Genomic DNA, 16,928 nt, shown 5'->3' on the forward strand with positions numbered 1-16,928 from the left:
CGCTCTGTCTCGTAACCCGGTTAACGCTGTTGTTCATTCAAATTTAAAGCATTCTACTTATGAACAATACTTTAAAGATCAATTTACTAAATCTTTTTCAAGTGATACTCAAATTGAAGAACTAAATGAAAGTCTTCATTTAACTAAACATAAAATAATAATTTGTCCGATATCTTTAGATTTTGATTACTCTATGCCACATTGTGAGCAATTGTTATCTATGTTGAGTAGTCCCGCTGATTTCTTAGAATTAGAACGTGAATCCGAGACTGTACAGTCAGTCGATACAAGTGATAGAACCATTTACTTTTTATACACTAAGGTTCATCATTATGAGGAAACGAATTATAGAACTATATACAATTTATTATTAAAATTAAGAGATTTAATTATTAGCAAAAATGCTAACGAGAGTGATATAGCTATTTCTGATTTTTCAGACCCTTTTACAAAATTAAACTATACCAAAATTTACAATATTATTTCTTATATTTTTCACGGTACTAATATAAATGTACATATTTATAAAAATAAAATATATTATCCGACACCTGCGGAAGTCCCAAATATACTTAAAGAAAATCATGGAACTACAATAGCTGGACACCCAGGTATTAAACGGATGTACAGTAGGATAAAACAATCCTTTTATTGGAAGAGTATGCGTTCAGACATAGAACGATTTGTTAAAGAATGTAAAATGTGTCAAATTAATAAACCCTTACGAGCATCAAATAAAGCTCCCATGGTTATCACTTCATCAAGTACTAAGCCCTTTGAAAGATTGGCCCTAGATATTGTTGGAATTTTACCTGAAGCAGGTTTTCAGAAATTTAAATATATTTTGACACTTCAAGATGACCTTACAAAGTTTTCATGTGCATACCCTATGGTGACGAGCACTACTGATGAGGTTGCTAGAAGCCTTATACATTTTATATCTTTGTTCGGGTTTCCTAAAATGATCCTTACGGATCAAGGCACATGTTTTACTTCAGAGTTATTTAAGCAATTAACCAACATTCTTAAAATTAAAAATTTGTATTCTTCTCCTTATCATCCCCAAACTAACGGTGCCCTTGAACGTTCTCATGCAACATTAAAGGAATACTTAAAATCGTTTGTTAACGAAAATCAAAATGATTGGCATTGCTATCTAGCGACGGCAATATTATCTTATAATACAACGCCGCACTCTACAACTCTTTATACACCATTTGAACTTTTATACGGTTATAAGCCGACTATACCTAGTAGTGTTTACGAAACAAACGACAATAATACTTATGATGAGTATATACGAGCTCTTCAATATCGTATGCGATTTAGTAGAGAAAGAGCACTTGAAAATATAAATAAAAGCAAAGAAACATCAAAACGTTATTATGACTCTTCTTCTTCCTCAAAGTCGTATAAAGTAGGTGACATGGTTTATTTAAAACAGCACCATAGATTAAGAAAAGCGCTCTCCCCAGTGTGGAAAGGGCCTTATAAAATAATAAAGGTTAACGGAAAAAATAATGTTACCCTTTTAATAAATCGCAAACACATTAAACATCATATTGATGAAATAAAACCAGTATAAATTATTGTTGTTTCAGATTATTCTTCAATTCATGTTCTACGGAACCAATTCATCCAATTTCAAATAGCCCAGGAATTTATTTTGACCCCACTTCAGAAGCTTACTTTTATGATGACTTCTGGAACGTCGTTACTCATATTGATATTTTAAGGTTACGACCATATTTATTGAAAATTGAAAGGTCTATAATCAATTTAAATGATTTTTGTGAAAAGGTTCAAAACCTAGCGGTCATTAGTATAGACTGTAAGGATTCCATTAATCCCCTAGAAATTTTAATAAATGCTAGTTTTCTTAAATATGACTCTTTATCACATCTTATTTCTGAGAACCCCGAAAATCGAACAAAAAGAGCCCTCGAGTTCGGTGGTGAAGTTTTAAAATTCTTTTTCGGTACTCTAGACGCCGACGATGCGAGAAAATACGACGAAGCTATTTCAATATGTCAAGAAAGTGAGAAAGAAATCTACACTTTAATGAAAAATAACATTCACATAATGAAATCAACTATAGGAAATTTTAATGAGTCTATTATAAAATTAAATAATAACGAGATAAAATTAAATAACCGCATCGAGAAATTAAATTTTATATTTCATGATCAAAGTAAGATTAATTCTAAGATTATTAATATAGAAAAGATTAATTCAATTTTGAATATTATTGAAGGTTCCATATTATCTGTAACGAATATTTTAGATGCAATTTTAAACTCTATTTTGTTTGCAAAAGCGAACATTTTGCATCCTTATGTTTTATCGCCTAGCAAGCTTTATGATGAACTTTCAAACAGTAAATTTTCTTTAAAAAGAAATGTTGAATTTCCATTAATTTTAACTTTACAAAATATACATACTCTTATTGATTTGTCTGAGTTAAATTCATATTTTTATAATAATAGGTTGATATTTGTACTTAAGATACCATTGATCAGTTTGACTAAGTTTGATATTTATAAAAGCCTTCCATTGCCTACACCTCATGAAATTGAGCATTACCAAACTTATGTTCTTATTCAACCTTCTAAGTCTTACATTGCTGTAACTGATGATAGATTGTATTATGCATTATTTGATGATTTAGGTAAGTGTAAAAATGTTAATTTTGAATACATGATTTGTCCTCAGCCTGCAATCTTGTCTACTATAAATAATCCATCTTGTGAATCTAAGCTATTAAGCGAGGTGACTTTGTCGCTACCTGATATTTGTGTTTCTAAGGTAATTTATGGCAATATTAACTTATGGCAAAAGTTAAATAATGGACAATATATTTATGTACAGTCTAAGCCTAATAAATTAACTATTAAATGTTATAATAATATTAAAGATTATACTTTACAAGGTACAGGAATCCTGAAACTTGAAGAGAATTGTATTGCATATTTTCAGACTTTAACTTTTTATTCTAGCATCAACTTAAAAACAATTTTACCAAGCCAGTTATCACTGGACTTTAACATTATTGAAGATGATTGTTGTAAGCCCAATATTTACAATGAAAGTTTAAAATTATTGTCTCCAATTAGCTTAACGAATATTGATTTAGAATCTTTAAAATTTGCCTCTCATAAGTTAGATCATTTGGAGAATGATATTAATAAAGCTGAAAATCAGCCTCACATAATAAAGTATGGAAATTACTATTCCATATTTACATATTTTATAATTACTTTTATTTTATTATATTTAGCTTTCAAATTATATAAGAAATGGTTGAAATGTAACAATAACTCGTCTGCTTGTTGCATTCAAATATATAATCAATGCAATAATAAGAAAGTCCAAAGGACAATAACGTCAACTTCCACTGCGATTGAATTGACAGACATTTCAGATGAATGTGACAAGGATTCGATTAAAAGCCTTCCTGAAATAGAAATTAAAAAGCATAAAGTTCATTTTAGATCACATAGAAACTTAGATAGTTTCTAATTCAGTTGATTTTTATTTTCATTCTATTTTAAATTTATGATAACATTTTATTTCTATTTCTAGGCTTAACCAAACATACAACTATAAGTTTGTATTAGAAGTAACTTAGTTTATAAATTTATTTTTGAGGTTTGGGTAGATTTTAATAATTTGATTACTTTGATATAGATACTAATTATTTGTAATTTTATTTTTGATTTTTAAATAAGATAATTTACTTAAATTTAAGACTCCATGAGCTTTGGTCAAAGATTAAGTTTTCAGATATAGTAATTATTCAACATTGATTTTGTTTAATGAATTTTATTTTGTTTCATGGAGACTTCGATTATCTCTTAGATATATCTCCGTCTTTTAGGGGGGAGATGTTATGAACAATTGTCATACGAGGTAAATTGCCGAGTTAACATATTAGTTTTATATAAAAGCGATAGCCGCCACGCGGTGCGGAGAGTTGGCTACACTCGGTCTTGTGAGTAAGTTCTGTATAAAATTGTGTGTGGAAATTAAAGTAATTCGGGAGTCAAAAAGTGTTTTTTTAAAAAGGCCACCAGCGCGTCCATCCTAACAGTACGCTCTGTAGATCTGAGCCTGAGACACAAGATAGGTTATAGGTTATCACGGGCTACTATCCGCAACGCGACGACTATGGCGCGCCTATTTGCGTGGTGAGGTGGGCGGCTAATCTTGCCATCCCAGCTCCTCAAGGTAGTTAATCAAACCTCTGATGTCACCCATGACCTCGGGGAGAGTGCTCTGTGACCCCAGGTATTTGGCCCGGTAAGTGGCTACACTCCTACACTCCAAAATGATATGTGCGGCCGTCTCTTCTGCCTCCATGCAGGCTCTGCACAGCGGGCTGTCGGTGGCACCTATACTAAACAGATGTTTGTTAAAAGGGCCGTGACCCGTTATAACATGGGTTAATTTACATAATCTTTAGCGTGAGATATAAGATGTTTAGCTTAGTAATATTACTAGTTGCAGCACCCATCAAACCAAACACAATAATGCAAAAAAGTCTGTCACTGGCACGGACTAGTAAAAAAATAAGGACTCCGTGTGACTTGCATCACAGTGTAGCACCAAAACAGCCGATTAACGTGTAAATACATAGCCCCACGCACACACTTACACTACTACAGGCCGATAGGCGGCCAGTATGAGAATTGTCATCGTCTGTGACAGATCAATTTGCGTTCAATAAAATATTTTAAAAATGCCGTCGTGCGTTGTATATAAGTGTAAAAATGATACTATATAAGTATTTGTGGCCATGTATGATTGTTTAGGGGAGAAAAAATTGTGTAACTAGTATCCCCCGTAACCGCACACACACTAGCATAATGGTGCTTCACTTGCTAATATCACGACGCCGAGTCCTTCTTTTTTACTCGTCCGTGGTCACTAGATATTTTTTTGCTATTGCTACACAAGTCATACCACACTGTAACTAATAATAATAATAATCTATATATATAAAAGAGAATGTATTTAATGTAACTCAAGTTTGCGCGTTTGCCACTAATAAAACCCCATTTGTCGTATCACCGCTCTTCGACAGCACTTCCCTTAAAGCCTCGCCTAGTATCGGAATACTGGGTCTCGAAATCTCGAGCGATTGCCAATTTCGTGGCCATCTGGAGGGCAAAGCCAAATTGAGAACGGCAATACTTCAAGCCGGCCCACATTCTAGCGCTCTACAAAGCGCAGGTCCGGCCACGCATAGAGTATTGCTGCCATCTCTGGTCTGGCTCCCAGTATCAGCTCGATCCATTTAACCGCGTGCAACGTAGAGCAGCTCGAATTGTCGGGGACCCAGTACTCTGTAAACGGCTGGATCACTTGGCGTTGCGTAGAGATGTCGCTTCATTGTGTGTCTTCTACCGCATTTATCACGGGGAGTGTTCCAAAGAGCTATTTTACTTGATTCCTGCCGCCAAATTCCACTTTCGCAAGACACGCCACAAGTTAGTATAGCATCCCCACCATCTGGATGTGTGGCGGTCTTCCACAGTGCGGTTTTCAAGGAGCTTTCTTCCACGTACTACAAAGCTGTGGAATGAACTTCCTTGTGCGGTGTTTCCCGGACGATACGACATGGGTACCTTCAAAAAAAGTGCGTACACCTTCCTTAAAGGCCGGCAACGCCCCTGTGGTTCCTCTGGTGTTGCAAGAGATTGTGGGCGGCGCTGATCACTTAACAACAGGTTACACTATTCCATAAAAAAAATGTATTTTTCTATGTTCCCTAATAACTCCTAAACTATTCGACCGATCTCAATGAAATCTTTTGTAATAGATTCGTTGAAGCTCAAAGAAGGTTTACATATATATTTTATATGGCAAAACGTTTGCCAGGTCAGCTAGTATATAATAATAATAATCACCTTATCAAATGCATATACATATACAAAATTTCATATCAATATTTAAAATCTTTTTTGTTAATTAGGAAATTAGTGTAAGTTCCATCATGCAATAATTATTTCGTTTTTCCATGTTATTGTTATGAAATAATATATAATGTGTATGTATATATATATATATAAATATCCAAAGCTCGGAAAAAAACATAATTATTTATCATGGTATTGTTTGCACCTACTGGAATTCATAGAGACGTCGTTCATTGTGTGTCTTCTACTGCATTTATCACGGGGAGTGTTCAAAAGAGCTGTTTCATCTGATTCTTGCGAATTCCGCCTTCGCACGATACACCACAAATTATGATAACATCCCCACCATCTGGATGTGTGGCATCCCTATACAGTGCGGTTTCAGGGAACTTTCTACGTGGTAGAAAGTATGTAAACAACCAAACTATGTAATATGCTTCCTTATGCAGTATTTCCAGGATGATACGACATGGGTTCGTTTAAAAAAGTGCTTACACCTTTTGTAAAAGCGCGTACGCGTGCGTAAGAAGACGTATTATGATATTAAAAGTTATATTTCTTTATTTATTTTATGGCAAAACAATAGACAGAGACACCTGAGGTTCCGAGGAAAATATGGTCTGCTGGGGGCCCACGCTAATCCTCTAGGAACTATCTTGAGGTGCTAAAGTGTGTGGAGAATGAATGCGTTACACCGAGTAATTTGATGCGATGCAAATATATCGGTGCCACCTGATGAATGAATGAATATGCGTGTGTGTTGAATATCAAGCTCCAGTTGTGGCTTCTAGTGGTCTTGAATTAAAATACCTTGTTGCACAAAAGGACTGTATTATGTAATTAGTGAGTTAATATAATGCTAGCGTTAATGCATGTGCGCGCGGGTCAAGTTCTTAAGGCGACTGGTTCCGCCGGCAGCCTCGGTGCGAGCGCCGGTTCGCCACGAACGCAAGCACTCTCGCCGATGAGACGACAGGAACATATTCCCCGGGTTGAAGTAGTAAGGCTTCAAGAAGTCTCCGATGAAGGCACGGGCAAAGGGCAAAGCATGTTGTATGCCCGACAGGAACATGGCACTATGCCGGTGACCGGTGACAGTTGGTTTATTATCCGGCGCGAGAGACAATTGGCAGTAGGTTAGCCAATCACATATCAATGCGTCTATTGTCTATAGGTATCTCTCTATTACCTACGGAATCTGTAAGCACTATAAATTGACATAAAAAATTACAACGAACAGAATAGTCAATTGCGGCGCAAACACCTTTCTAAAAGTCATGAAACGCTCCTGTGATTCCTCTGATGCTGAATGTGTGATCTATTGCTATAAATTTTAATTTTTTTATTCCATATTACATTTTGGTTTACATTAATTATTCAATGTTTTACTGCTGCCGGAAGTTCCGTACCTTTACAACGTGACATCTTTTTAATTGTTCCCAAAGGAACACGATTTTTTTTAATGAAAATAAGGGACGAGACGAGCAGAACGTTCAGGTAATTGATACGCCCTGCCCATTACAATGCAGTGCCGCTGAAGATTATTGAAATACCCAAAAATTCTGAGTGGCACTACAACTGCGCTCGTCACCTTGAGACATGAAACTCAAGTTCATTTAAGTTAAGTCTCATTTGCCCAGTAATATTAATAGCTACTGCGCCCTTCAGACCGAAACACATTAATACTTACACATTACTGATTCACGGTAGAAATAGGCGCCGTTGCGGTATCCATAATCTAGCTGGCAGCTTGTGCAAAGGAGCCTCCCACCACTACTACTACGATACCAAATTAACGCGGATGATTTCAGGGGCAAAACCTAGTAATGTTAATATTTCACTAGAAGCATTGACATCCTAATTGCGAAACCCCTAATCACCAATGCATAGGGTGGACCGGTGACGTCGCCCACTCGTCGAATCTGTTGACAGAACCCTTCAAGGTTCGTCCTTTTGGTAATTAGCCGTCGACGGTCGAACATACCCTCGTTGTCTGCGATATACTCGTAACTACGTTGTTGCGACCGTGGCACGGATAGCATCGACATTAATGAGCGGTGGGTCGAGTGCTTTTTTAGAGCTTGTTTATTATGGGTTCCGTACTATGAACCCTTTTAGCAAGACTGTTCATCCGCGCGTCAATCTATATGTGTATATGCCAGCAACTGTATTTCGTAAACCACTAAAGTTCCGAAAATTCCGTTAATTTTTCTATTTGCTTCCCCGGGGCGTATAATAGTAAGAACGTTCATGGTCCATGGATGTCGTAAGTAACGACTGAGCACTAACAGATATATTAGATCGTTAGTAATCTTCTCTCCTTCCAGCCTAGTGAGCAGGTGGTCCGAGGTTCCAGCCTCCTTACGAGATGCCCCGCGCCTGTGAGCTACATTTTCGGCCTCCAAGGCCCCCGCCCAGCTGTAAAAGCCTTTAGGGCTATCAGCACAGAGGAGGTTTTTAGTCGGTAGGGGGTGTTTACAACCGAGCCCGACATTCTTCAATACATAAATGTATTTTACTTCTCACGAAAAAAAAAAGCGACTCAGAGAAGTGCTATACATACGTATATATATACTATACAGTAGAGTCACGCTTTTACGACGACAACAGCCGTTTATCAGTGGGAGGCTCCTTTGCACAGGATGCCGTCTAGATTATTGGCTCACCAACGCGGGCGCCACAAGGGCACCGTAGCTAGTGAAATTACTGGGCAAATGAGACGTAACAAGTCGTCAAGACGTAAGACGTCTTAAGGTGACGAGCGCAATTGTAGTGCCGCTCTGAATATATGGATTTTTCAAGAAACCTAAGCGGCATTGGCAGGGCGTATCAATTAGCATCAGCTAAACGTCCTACTCGTTTCGTTTCTTATTTTCATAAACACGTGTTTGCGTATTCTTTAAGGTTGTCAGTCTACGGCAAATGTAGTTGTATCGGTTGAATGCTTCAATGATATTAATTTTATACAGATGAACCAATGGATTACTATCCAAATATTATGTCCGTTAAAATTTGTCTTCAACCAATTCGATATAGTCTCGTGCCTGAATTTATCGAGTCGACATCTCCTGAGGATGCCTACTATGTGAGACAAGTTTCGAAAATACTAAAGTCAAATTTTAGCAGAATTAACACTCAAGAAAACTCATTACATTTGGATAATTTTTTTCAAAGTCTATTAAAATATATATATGTGCCTTTATATTGACTTTTTGCCATCTTTTAGATAATGTGAATCATTTCACTATCTAAAAAAAGACAGGATCACCGTTGGTGTAAGTATTTTAGGACTTCTGAACAAAAAACGCGATAAATAGTTTCCTCAGCTGCTCCTGATGTTAACAATGCCTTAAGAATTCTGAACAGATGGAAATCAAAGGGTGCAAAGTCAGGCTATATGGCGGATACATCAACATAAGCTTGCATATTTTAATTAAGGAAATGACCCGCCCCACCACGTTGACACTATTTTTTTTAGGAAATTTCGGGACGAGATGATCAGGAGGTTCAGCTTTGAAATGCCCAAAAATTGTGAGTGGCACTACAATTGCGCTCGTTTCCTTGAGACATAAGATGTTAAGTCTCATTTGCCCAGTAACTATCTACGGTTCCCTTCAGACCGAAACACAATAAGTTTACTGACTATTACTGCTTCACGGCAGAAATAGGCGCCGTTGCACAGGGGTGCAAAAGGAGCCTCCCACAGGTAATGACATTTAAGAAAGCATGACGAAACTTACTTCAAGAACTAACCAAATAAGAAACAACAATATGTTTAATTACTGTAAATACGTGCAAGCCTTGGCAAATCAGACCCACAAAAGACCACTATATAAATAAAGAAACTACCAACAATAAACCTTCAAAAAATCCTTCAGGCTTCACTTCTTTGTATTCCCAATTTCCTTCCTGAATCATTAATAACTCTTTTCTTTATCACAAAAAATTGTATTGTTCCGAAATCGTATGAGTGTAAAGTATACCGGTCGCACACAAGCGAATACTTCTCTCATACTCTTAGATGACGAAGTGTCCTTCACCGCAGGTTTCCTTTACCGAGTACATTTCAAAAGCGCGCCATTTTCTTACAAAAACTCTGAATCCAAATAAAGTTTAAAATCGCCTGGCAAGCAAGGAAGAATTTCAGGCGTGCTACGCCTGCGCGACGAGCCGCCATCTTCAAAATGACACGCACACATGCACAAGTAATCATGTACATATACGAAAAATTGTATCAACATGAAGCAAGGTTGGGAAAGTGTAGTGTAGTGTTGTTTGTGTGTGTGTGTACCTCTACGTTGTTTGTTTTATGTGAGAGTCGGATGCTGTAAGGGCTTCATCATAATGATTTCTTAATTTAACATTTTTTAATATTCATAATAACAATAACAAAAACTTCAATAATACGCCTTTGTTCTCTTTCACGTCAAATCACGTCTTTTGCGTTTGTGCTGATAATCTTTTTTAGAATAAGTTTAAGTATTTTCTGCATCCGGTCGTTTTCTTTTTTTTTTAGCATACGATAAATATAACTAACGAGAAAACAAAAGCATTCTCGTTTATTTTATTCATTAGAAATAAATTTCCGCTAAGGATAACTAATTCAATCACACTATTGATAATATAAGTGATATAATTTGTATGTACCTACGAATACGTAAAATCGTCCCCAATAAAGGGAAAGTCAACAAACCAACGGTCCAGGTAAATTCAAGGCAGGAACCCGAACATAAGCATTCACAGAATTAATTCGCAAATAGTTGGATCTGGACGAAGCTCAACCTCTGACCTGACCCGGCTCGCACGGCGCACCGCAGTCAGTCGCCGCAGCCGAACTCTCAGTCAGTCAGTCGCCAGACGCCTCGCAGGGCGCACATCCGCGACCTCGGCTCTGCCTACAGGACCACATCTGTGCTGCCAACTCCAACTGGGTACGTAATTAGGGTTACCGCGGCGCGGACAGGTGAAGGCCCCGTGGAGTGCTCCGTTCATTAAATTTCAGACGTTGGTGTTAGTGAGCCGCGAAACTAACAAGATGAAAAATTTTGTTAATCAGCTGATTGGATTTCATCGATTGCTTCCTAAGGATTTCATCAAAATATTAGAAGATATTCAATCCATTTTTATTAACTTAAGAGCGATCTAATGTGTTAATAAGAAAAATTTGTGCAATTTCTGGTAAAATGCCGGCATCATAATATTTTCTTTATTTTATCTTGTTGGTCGGAAAAATCGCAAAGTGTTTACCTATATTATATAGTTCAAGATTATTTTAAGAGGTGGCTTATTTGGCACTTTGGATCAATAATTTAACATTGTCGATAAAATATCACTGAGACTTAGCTCACTTTTGGTAAACCTGTGTAAGACAAAAACAATACAAAATCCAGAGACTTGATTCTATTCTGGCCTAAAATAATGTTTGTTGCATATTGTCAAACTGTAGTACTAATTTTGGAATATTCATAATATTTTCAATCTTAATTTATATTTTGATGGTAATTTTTATTTTCTATGAAAATAAGGGACGAGACAAGCAGGACGTTCAGCTGATGGTAATTGATCCGCCTTGCCCATTACAATGCAGTGCCGCTCAGGATTTTTGAAAAACCAAAAAATTCTGAGCGGCTCTATAGTTGGCTCGTCACCTTGAGACGATAGATGTTAAGTCTCATTTGCCCAGTAATTTCACTAGCTACGGCGCCCTTCAGACCGAAATACAGTAATGTTTACACATTACTGCTTCACACCAGAAATAGGCAACGTAGTTGTATAATCTAACCATAATCAAACCGGCATCCTGTGCAAAGGAGCCTCCCATTGGTAAATTACCATTTGGACGAAAAGTATATTTAGCTGGAGCTTTTTTTATCAAAATTTCCCTAGTATAGAAATGTTTTTACGTTATTGTATTAATAGCCAAAAATAAACATAGAAATTATATTATAATATGAACAATATTATATTTTGTGTTAGATGACGGTTGAAGCTAAGATGAAATTATCTAAATAATAAATAATACCTTTTTGCTTCTTGTTAAAAACAACATCACTTCGGTTTACGTTGTCTAGGGAAGAGGTTCCTAGATCAACTTAACAGTTGAGAATTTTTGAAAAAAGTAATAAACTTTTAGATCTTCACCTCATGTATGTCACACACTTTATAAACTTTAAGCCGGCTTAAGCACCCTCACCTGTAGCTATTGATCGACAGACCCTTAAAGTGTAAATAAAGTTTTATGTTAAGCATTATTTGTTTTTGATTCCGGAAGGTAAAGGTATTTTGTTTTACAACACACTAACAAACTTTCACGTTCTGTTCCTCCATAAACTTGTCAAAGTAAAAAACAAGTTATAAAATGCTTTCAAAGAAATCAGAACTTCCGATATTTCTTCGATAATGTGTATCTTTTATGTTTATATCATTGTATTTTGTATTGTGTGTCTATTTTATCATTTTATTTCTTTAGTAGGCCCCCTTCTTCTTCCATTCGTCGTTATTATTTGCTATGTGGTATGGTACTCCTTGGTTATTAACTAGCTTGTCCCCCCACCTGTAACGTGGTCTTCCTCTAGTTGTTAATTTTTTTACTTGCCATTTTGCTGCTTTTCTAATTATTCTTATTGAGTCTTCTAGTTTAACTCTTTTGTCGAATTACGAAGAATGACTTCGTTATTTTGTCTTTTAGCCTAATATTTAGTGTGTTTTATAAATAAACGCGAAGTAATGTTATTCCAATTTTAAAACTTTTTGTCTTAAACCTTTTTCTCTACAGAATTACATAACAAGGAAAAGTAATTTTAAACTTCGAGTAATTTTTTACCAGTGGGAGGCTCCTTTGCACTGGTTGCCGGCTAGAAAGGGCGCCGTAACAAGTGAAATTTCTGGGCAAAAGAGACTTAACATCTTATGTCTCAAGGTGACGAACGCAATTGTGGTGCCGCTCAGAATATTTGGTGTTTCTTACGAATCAGGCAGGGCGTATCAATTACCATCAACTGAACGTCCTGCACGTCTTGTCTCTTATTTTCATTAAAAAAAACTTAACATTGCGTTTATTAAGAAGACAGAGAAGTTAGAAGAAATATTTCGCACAGATTGCTTGAAATAAGGGAAAGCGTACAATATCTCCTCCAATAAAAGATATAGTCTTAGATAACACAGTACTTATATTATACTGTACTATTTAAGCCGTTAAGTGACGAATCTTATGATGAGTATGATCGTTGATGGGGGAGTCACCAACACATAAACAAGGTGAAACCACTAACCTGATATAAAATATAGCACTAAAAATTAACCCCTTGAATTTTGATGATATGTGAAGGATTTGTGTTAATGTTCTTAAATATTATGCGACCATATTCAAACTCAACAATGTCATATAACATATTCTTATCTAGATAGATTCTCATCTACCTCCTTACATTCCGCCCTCCACTTAAGTTAATTAAAACATCTGGTATCTACGTAACGAGAACTACTACCTGATACGGTCATTACATTTTCGCTAATCAAATTTCCAAACTTGTTCTCGTATTCATATTAATATAATTATTAAGGAGTCTCTTTACGTTTATTTTTTACTTGTTTTGTTGGTACTTCAAAATCAGATTCTTCAAAATCAATTAATTTTAATAAAGCTATATAAAAGATTAAGAACACAGTATTATTACTAACCAAACAATTATGGTAAATATTTATGTTATTATTATCAACCGAACGAGTATACCATTTATATTCGAACCAAAATATAAGGATGGTGCAGGATACCAATCTCCACAACTAACGGGTAACGCAACGGATGTAATCGTAAATCAACAGCCATAAACCTTTAATTTATTAAGGAAATCTACTTATGTCTAATATATTTTGTGCTGACGTTATTTATACAGATTTTCATAAGGCATTTTATACAATTTAAAGAACAGTATCTGATTAAGCTTTCAAGGCATGGAATATAATATGGAACTGTTCTTGAATGGCTTAGATCATATCTAGCCGCACGTGCAGAATAGAGGTAAGCGGTTTTACATCTTCATGCTTTGAGGCGACGTCCGGTGTTCCACAGGGATCTCATTTAGGACCCTTTCTCTTTAATATTTTCATAAGTGACATTGGTGAATGCTTTTTGAATTTATATATTATTTATTTGCTGACGACTTGAAATTTTGACCAATAAAATCTCTTCACAAAATGTTAGTACAAGATTTTATTTTATTAAAATTATACTAAATACCTCAAAATATGTGGTAATGAAGTTCTCATGACAAAAAAAATATTTGAATACTATGTATAACATCCATGGGACCTTATTAATTCAAGTGGACTATATTCGCGATTTACGCGTAACATTAGACTGAGAGCTAAAATTAAATATGCACATAGACACCATCACTAACAAAGCATTAAAGACTTATGTTTTGTCATAAGGAATTGCATATAATTTCAATAGTTTCAAGCGAAGATAAATTTTTAATGCATTTTTTCAAAGTATTTTGGAGTGTTGTTTTATTGTACGATGTCCACAGTACCAAAACTATGCAATAATACATCGGAAAAAATCCGAAAACAATTTATAAGGCATCTTTCTTAACAATCCAATCTATGCAATACATGAGAAAACTATCCCGAACACTTCTGATAGGAGGAATATAATATGGGATTGTCTCTTTTATATAAAATTCTTAATATTATATTATTATCTCGTTAATCAATGTATTCGCTCCCTCGAGACTTCTGAAAAAATCAGCAGACACTATACATTTTTTAACAAAAACGGCAAAATCTAACTTAGATCACTTTCATGCTCTTAATAGAAATTTTCGCTCTTACACTAAGCCTTCCGCAGGTTGTTCAGTAAAGACATTTTTATTTAATGATAAGTTCGGCTTTTGGGAATAAACATCGGAAATTTGTATGTTGCTAGACAGGAAAATAATTTGCTGTTCAAAAAAATATAAGTTGGTAAAATATTTTTTTTTTTCATTTTAACTTCACCTTATAGAAACTAAATTATATTATTTACTACCTGAAAGATATTGCAACGTCCGACCAATGACAGCTGGCAGGTAGCGAAACGTCCGATGACGCGATTAAGATTATCCGACGGCGAGCGCGAGATTCATCATTATTAAAAGCGATATAATTACATAAAAACAACGTGTAAAATCATAAATTATGTTTTTGAACCCAAGTTATTTAAATAAAAGGTTAAAAATCGAGATTATAGGTAGAAATGTGATAAAATTTTCATTATATTAAGTTTTTATGTAAAATATTAGCGCGCAAATTAATAAAACTTGATTATTATTGAAATAGACTATATAACCTATTTTTTGATATTAATATGTCATTACTTCGACTTACGGGATTGTTGCATTAAACTAAAATAAAGCACCCATTCTTAGTATATACCTACAATTTATCTGCGGAATGCACAAGTAAAACGTGAAATACTTGGTTGTCTCAATACATCCAGATTGTTGAATATTATAAACATTATGTTTTTGATATTTTGTCCCTATTACAAGCAATGATTTACTGTTAATTAATTGGATTATAATAAAAATTTGATATTTAAACCAAATCGATAAGTTATAACTTGTCGATTTAATGTCGTAAGAAGAATTTTATATGTAATTTGTAGATAAAATCGGAAACTAGATATCATGAGGGTTAATTTCATATATAAAATATAATACGTAATTAAAATATTACACTTACGTGATACACAAAACAATAACAAAACACTTGACACTACCAAAACAAACAAATGACAATTCCCCCCGCAAAGCGATTTTCAATAAATTATTTCTTTTAATTTTTGCTCGGTTACTTGATATTTAAAGATAAGCCTATTACAATTACTTACCATAGAGTCTTAAAAAATCGTATTTGACTAGCTTATTCACTCATACTACAGATTATAACACAAAATAAATACGCAAGTCGACTGGGCCACTCTGGTTGCCTGGACGTTTGACTGTCTAAAGAAAAAAGCCGCTCTAGTTGCGCGGACGTTTCAGTAGATCAAACGTTGTATTGCCATATAAAGGAATATAAATAAAACAATCGTTAAAATGTTTGGGGTGTAAAAAATGGATGACGACCGAGTCTCAGCCCTACCTGATATACACATAAATGTTTAAACAAATTGGTTTAGCCGTTGGAGGAGTTTGGTAACAAACACCGGGTTACGAGAATTTTATATATATTATGATTGTATTTCTTAGTATTCTTACGACCCACAACTCAAATTTAAATTTATATATAGGTATGTAATATTTGTTGAGGTCTTTGCTTTTAAGATTTATTTATAAAGATATTTTATGTAATTAGTTAGTGATTATTACATTAGTGATTTTGATAAATAATTAAATAAATCTAGCCATCCATCGGTTAGTTTACTCGTTAGTGGTACCAGGTAGAGCGCCAGAAACTGTGGAGGGACACAACAAATTCAAATTCAAATATTTTTATTCAAAATAGAATGTGACATCAATTATTGAAAGTCAAAAACTACCACCCATTCCAAAATGAATGCCTCAGACCTGAGAAGAATGGGCGCTACAAACTCGGTGAACAAATCCCTTAACTTCCATAAATTTTAGGAAATAAATAAATTTCATAATGTTTTGGTGTGTGAAGAGTCGTAGTGGGTGAGTAAAATCACTTGAAATAATAAAAAATGTTTAACCAGTTTATCTTTGCGGTCATCATTGTGATACGGATAAAATTGATCTTTTTTACTCCGGTATTCAATTAAAGCAGACTTGTGTAAAAGGCATAAAAGGCATTTATTTTCTCAAAATTGATTCCTTTAGAATTATTTTTGATGTCTTTCTAATAACTACTAGATACTACTACCGCTTCGGAAACAAATGGCGCTCTGAGAGAGAAGAAGCGGCACAAGAAACTCTCCCAGCATTCTTTTTTTGCGCTCTTTTCAATAAACATATAAAATATTGTACAGTAATTTCTATCGCTATAAAATAATCACAATCTGAT

Source organism: Leptidea sinapis, chromosome 16 (assembly GCF_905404315.1).
Source record: "Leptidea sinapis chromosome 16, ilLepSina1.1, whole genome shotgun sequence".
NCBI lineage: Eukaryota > Metazoa > Arthropoda > Insecta > Lepidoptera > Pieridae > Leptidea > Leptidea sinapis.